Below are 6,802 nucleotides of genomic sequence, written 5' to 3' on the forward strand. Positions count from 1 at the left end.
GAACAATTATGGAAACGAAGGGAAGTTAAGTGACTTGCTTAGAGTCACACAGCTACGAAGTGTCCAAAGGCAAATTTGAACTCAGGCCTTCCTGATTTCAGACCCAACCCTGTAGTCACTGAGCCAGCTCTAAGTCTGAACTCATTTTCCCCTGGACTCTTCATGTACTAGTACAAAAGTGTCACAGGCGGCTAGGTGGTCTAGTGGGTAAAGCACCAGCCCTGGAGTCAGGAGCACCTGAGTTCAAATACAACCTCAGACACTTGACACTTACTAGCTGTGTAACCCTGGACAAGTCACTTAACCACCATTGCCTCCTTCCTGAGTTTAAGTTTGTCCTTAGACACTTACTAGCTGTTTGACCTCGGGCAAATCACTTAACACTGCCTCAGTTTTCTCATCTGCAAAATGAGCTGGAGAAGGAAATGGCAAACCACTCCAGTATCTTTGCCAAGAAAACCCTAAATGGGGTCATTGAAGAGTCGGACATGACTGAAAATGGCTAAACAACAAAGAATTTTGAGCAGAAGTTTGCTATATCACCTCTTTCTAAAGAATCGACATCAGTGGATAATCATTGGGCTGGAAGTGGGGTGGAAAGGATAGAGCACACCGGTGGGAAGTCATGAGTATTAGAAAACCACTCCTCAGTCTCTAAGGACTAGCCCTAGGGTCCAGAGGAGATGTAACAGTAATTCTCTGGGGACCCAATTCATCCATGTAAGCAAGATCTGGAATGGCAACTCCAAAGTATTCGCTCCACACGGAAGTAAACTTAGAAGGGAAAGTAGCTGGGGGATCCAGTTAAGATGCTTGTAAAAGATGCTCGACTTAAATCAATGCCTGAAGTAACCAGGGAATGACTCCAAGAAGTACAGGCAAAGAAAGAAAAGCATCCCAAGTAGGGAACAGGTGTGAGGAAGGAAACCCCGAGGTACCTAGATAAAACACTCATGTTATGTATGTGTCCATAACGTACAAGATTGTCCTCAAATGTCTCCCAAATAAAATGAAAACTGTTTTGTTTTCCTAAAGAATGTAGTGAGTTTTTTTAACTGATGAAACAGGTGTGCCAATTGGAACTAATTTATTTCTCAAGAAACTATTAGTCAAATACCTTTGAGCATTGTTCAGCCGTTCATTCTCTCAAATGTCTGAGTACTGAATGTTGAGAATCATTGACTATTTAACTATTAGTTGAATTGAGAGGTATTTTATGACCCTTCTATCCAAAAGTAACCTTGGACTCCTCTAGCACCTTATTTATAGTTCTTATATACTGGTCATATGCTATTTTATATTACATATGTGTATATGTGTGTATGTGCACATATACACGCATGTGTGGGCACACTTTACTTGGCACAAAATCAATTAGGGCGGCAATTGCGCCTTCTTCATATTCCTATGTCCTTTAATGGCCTACGTGAAACACATATAGAAAAACTGAAGGAGCAAACATGTAACAGGAGAAAAACCATTTCTTTGCAAAATGATTTAGAGGAGAGCACCATCAGATGGAGTGGTCAGGGAATTTACAAAGGATTTAGAGATCACAGAGGATTGGACATAGGAATCACATATGGGATTGGAACCCAGATCTCCTGACTCCAAAGCCTTTTAAAGGAGCAGTAGCTTGAGCTGGAAGTCCTTGGAGGAAGGAGAGGGTTCAGATAGGCTGAGAGGAGGGGGATATTGGTGGTACTGTGGATAGAGTGATGGGCCTGAAGTCAAGAAGGCCTGAGATCAAATCTGGCCCCAGATATTTACTAGCTGTGTGACCCTGGGCAAGCCACTTCACCCCTTTCTGCCTCAGTTTTCTTAATCTGTAAAATGGGGATGATAATAACACCTACTTCCCAGGGTCGTTGTGATGATCAAGTGAGACACAAAATTGTAAAAGTACTTGGCACAGTCCCAGGCACATAGTAAGCACTGTATAAATGTTAGCTATTATTATTATTCAGCGTCAAACTAGGTGGCACAGTGGATAGAGTACCAGGCCTGGAGTCAGGAAGACGCATCTTCCTGAGTTCAAATCTGGCCTCAGACACTTACCAACTGTGTGACTCTGGGCAAGTCACTTAAGCCAGTTTGCCTCAGTTTCCTCATCTGTAAAATGAGCTGGAGAAGGAAATGGTAAACCACTCCAATATCTCTGCCAAGAAAACTCCAAAGGGGGTCACCAAAAGTCAAACACAACTGAAAAACAACAACAGTGTCAAAGCCAGAAGGAGCCCCATCAGAAACCAAAAGAGACTTACAGGCTAGGCTGTATCATGCTTTCAAGACACAGCATTTTATAGTTTAACTTCAATCATTTTTTTCCATACTGGAAAGGTTGAATAGCCCCATACAAGTATTTGGCCTAAATTATTTACATATGTTAACTTAGGTCACGTTTGGCCTTTTGGATATCTTGTGTTCTTGTGAATTACTTACCAGCTCCTGATTCACAGACAAATAGAAATTATCATCAGAATTTATAATATTTAAGACATTTGTGAATGTGATTCAATTGGTAGCAATTTTAATTTAATTGTTGAAAATGTGGGGGAAACCAGTGGGGGAAAAGAAGAAGAAGAAGAAGAAGAAGAAGAAGAGGAGGCCTGGTCCAAAAAGTCTAAAGAGAACTGGAGGGTTTCCAATGCAACTGTTGAATAAGGCAAAATTCCAAAGAGAAAGGGCTTCTACATCCCTACACGTATACCCCTAGGTAGGAAAATTGCCAAATACAGAATAAAGTAAGAAAGGATCTTGACCAGGAGGCCAGAGGGGTCTCACTGAAATAACTGGTAGATCGCAGATTCTAATCTAGGATCTGCAAGAAGCCTCTCCAAACCTCCTTAGCCTTACTAGTGCCTTCCATTTGAGATGACCCCTAATTTATCCTGGCTATATCATATTTATACATAGATGTTTGCATGTTTCCCACCCTCCCTCTCCCACCACACATATACTATTAGACCATAAGGTCCTTGAAGGTAGAGATTTTTTTTGCCTTTCTTTGTATTGCCAGCACTTAACACTGTGCCTAGTACAGAGCAGACACTAAATAAATATTTGTTGACTTGACTTGGAATTCAGTCATTTGCCCACTCTTTCCACATGCAAAGTTAAGAGAAATTTCTAAAGGCATCCCTGGGGCACAGAATAGGGTGTGCACTATGCAGTTTAACCAGGGTCTTATCCAAAAAGGCTGGAATTGTGTTAACATTACAGAATAGTATTGTGGGGTGAGGCTTGCAGCCTCTGACCTATAAGCTCTCCTGTGAGACCTCAAATAGCAGGTGTCTGATTGCTTTTGCACTTAAGTCAAACAACATCTGGAAAGTATGCTCTGAGTCAGCTACAGTGGGAGGTGAAGAAGAGTGGAGAAAAGGGTTAGTTCTCAGAGGTTCCATTGTGTCACAAGCTACTCTGACTTGTAAGGCATCTGGCCTTCTGTATCATATGCCTTGGGCTGCTTATCCCAGAGACAGGGTCTGTAATTGTGGGAGAGACCAGTAATAGAGAAGCTGGTAATGTTTTAGAGATTAACTACAAATCCTAGCTCATTCTTCTTCTTCTTTTGTTTTTGGAGGCAACAGGGGTTAAGTGACTTGCCCAAGGTCACATAGCTAATAAGTGTCTTAGGCCAGGTTTGAACTCAGGTCCTCCTGACTCTAGGGCTGGTGCGCTATCCACTGTACCACTTAGCCACCCCCTATCTCATCCTTAAGACTTGTTTTCTTCAATTTGGAACTCAAATTTTTTTTAAAAAGTTTTAAAAACTATTTTAACATGTAATCAGGGAAATAATTTTTAAAAAGGACTTGCTTTCTTAACAAAAATCATAATCAGGATCTAGTTTCCAAAAAGATAGGCAAGATCCAGTAATTCCAGTAAGACTTTCAGTCACTTTCATAGTGATTTAAGTAACTTTGTACTCTTTTTTTTACCTTTAGTGATGAGGGGAGAGTGCAGATATTCCAAAGGAAATTATATTCTTTATCACTATAGAAAGGCATCAGGGACAGGAGAAAAGACCAATGGGTGCATGGGATAATGACCACAGATGACAAATAGAAAACAGATGGGCTTCTATTTTTCTCTTCCAGGGAGAATAAGCTTTGAACTGGAAAAGCAAGAATGAAAAGGGGAGAACACAGAATTAAAGCTGAAGATAATCAGTAGAAAGAATACCTAGCTGCTCCATGAGCTGTGAGTTCAAGCACCAATTGACTATGCCCCAGGATATTAGAAGGACAGACAGATGTCATTTTTTAGCCACTACAACATTTGATTTTTAAGAGATTGAGCCAGATTCTAGATCGCTTTAAATGGGAACTGACAGAGAGGCATCCCCTCGGGCAATCTAGCAGCTCCAAAGGAAAACTAGGCCGTAGGAAATAACATTGTCCAGGCCACAGGGGCAGGCACATGTCCATACTCCTCACTCTCCCTAATCACCAGACCCAGTCAGCTGTGAAGTCTTACGTCCAAGCTCAGCTGCATCTCCTGCATTCTTCCCCCTTTTCTCTACTTAAATGATCATCATTCGGGCCTTCCTTACTTTTTTCTCCCATGCCTGGAATGCTCTCCCTCATCACTTCTGCTTACTGGCTTGCCTGATTTATTTCAAGACTCAGTTCATATTGTACATTGGCACAGGAGTTGGGAAACCTAGACACATACTATATCTGAGTTTTATTTCACAGGTTTCCTTGGAATAAAACTGTGAAATGGATGTCTTCTGCCTTGAGTGCCTTCATCTCAAATCTACATCTGGGAAAACAGCTAACATATTATTTTCTTTCCTCCAGACAAGGAAGCAAACCGACAGAGACAAGTTAGGGAGAGGTCCAAAGAGGTCAAAGACAGAGCTGGTCTGTGGGTTACATCCTGGTGGCCTGAAGTTTCTCTCTGATCAACCCACCCTCCAAATGTCTTTCCCCATTCCAAAAAAACAAAAACAAAACAAAACCCAAAACCTCCTTTGGTGGCCTTCTGATTTCTTGTCAAAAAAGAAAGCAAAATGTGGTATCAGTTTCCTGCCCTGACACAAGCAATCACTTTGGTTAATGCAAAGTCTGGACATAGGACAAGGACATTGGGGTCTTTTCAAATTAGGCAGTAAAGGCAAAATAATTTGGTAATAGAGCCCCAAGGAAAATGAAGAGAGCCAGGTTGTGAAGCCAGTAAGATTGCACTAAGACAAAACCGCTCACCACTCGCCTCTCAGTCAATTCTTCGGCTATTCATGTGGGTGTCAGATGGAATTCCATTGCCATTGACCATGAATCCGTGTCCTTCTCAAATAAAGTGGTTCCAGGAACCCCCTTGAAGGGACTATTCAATAACGATTTTTTTCTCCAAGCCAAGAAAATGGCCTTTCACACACTGATCTTGGAAAAAATCCCTCAGACTCAGAGATTATCTCCAGATAAATACACCAGTTACCATATCAAAGTGACCTTTGCTGGGTCAACTGCCAACTCCCAGAGGCTGATTTTCTATTGGGCATTGTGTACGAGGCAGGCCAAGCAGTGAGGCTGCCAGGGCCATGTTTCCTGTTTGGTTTTTCCCTTTCATGCCTCATGGAAATGGGCTCCCCATTTTTTCCCCGAAGCCAAGGAGTTAGATTGGTATGCAAAACGTATTTAATGACCACGGGCAAACTGCAGGACTCTAACAATGAAGGAATCAGTCACTCGGAGAAGAACAACTGAGGCTGGCAGAGTTTCAGAGCCCCATGCCAACTTCTATTTATTTGTATCTCTGTCCATCAGCAGTGAGAGAGGCAGGGAGGCAAGGCGTTAATAACAGCTGGCGCTGATGTAGCGTCTTAACGTATGCTGTGTCCAATATCTCCTTGGCTCCACCTAAGAACTCTCTGAAGTAGGTACTCTTTTCTGTATTTAAAACTTGAATGGACCTATGATCTCATCCATGTGGGAGCAGGGTGCATCATACTGCATTCATGCCCTCTTTATTCTTCATAAGCTCAGAGATTTAGAATTGTAGAGTCCTGAAAAGTCATCACTTCACTCCCCTCATTTTAGAGATGAGAAATCTGAGATCTAGGGAGATTGGGTGATCTATCCAAGGTTACACAGGTGATGGGGTTGGGATTTGGAATGATTCCCTAATTCTAGTTCCCTCACTCAAAGTGAGAACCTGAAAAGACCTTAGCCTGAAAGGGCCAGGGTCTCCCATTGCATCCTGGACCGTCTCCAGTCATCCTGGCAAATATCAGGCCACTGGACCCAGATGGCTCTGGAGGAGAAAGTGAGGCTGGTGACCTTGCACAGCCCTCACTCACTCAAAGTCAATTGCAAGTCATGTCATCATTTCCCTAATGTCATGGTCCTCTTTGAGAACGAAGGACAAACAAACACGCACGCACACATGATTTTTCTTTTTTTGTTATTTCACTCAAAGTGAGAACCTGAAAAGACCCTAGCCTGAAAGGGCCAGGGTCTCCCAATGCATACTTGGCCATTTCCAGTCATCCTGGTGAATATCAGGCCACTGGACCCAGGTGGTTCTGGAGGAGAAAGTGAGGCTGGTGACCTTGCACAGCCCTCACTCACTCAAATCAGTCAACTGCAAGTCATGTCATCATTTCCTCAATGTTATGGTCCTCTTCGAGAACAAAGGACAAACACAACAATGACAAACGCAGTATTCCTTTCACTGCATCATAATGATATTCTTGTCCATGTCCTCACATAAATCTCATATGCTGAGAGACTTCCTCTAATTTTTTGTTTTTGTTTTTACATTGTATGGGTACCAATGAAGCACATGGGCTATCTGT

This window comes from Trichosurus vulpecula, chromosome 9 (genome assembly GCF_011100635.1).
Source record: "Trichosurus vulpecula isolate mTriVul1 chromosome 9, mTriVul1.pri, whole genome shotgun sequence".
In the NCBI taxonomy this organism is placed as follows: domain Eukaryota; kingdom Metazoa; phylum Chordata; class Mammalia; order Diprotodontia; family Phalangeridae; genus Trichosurus; species Trichosurus vulpecula.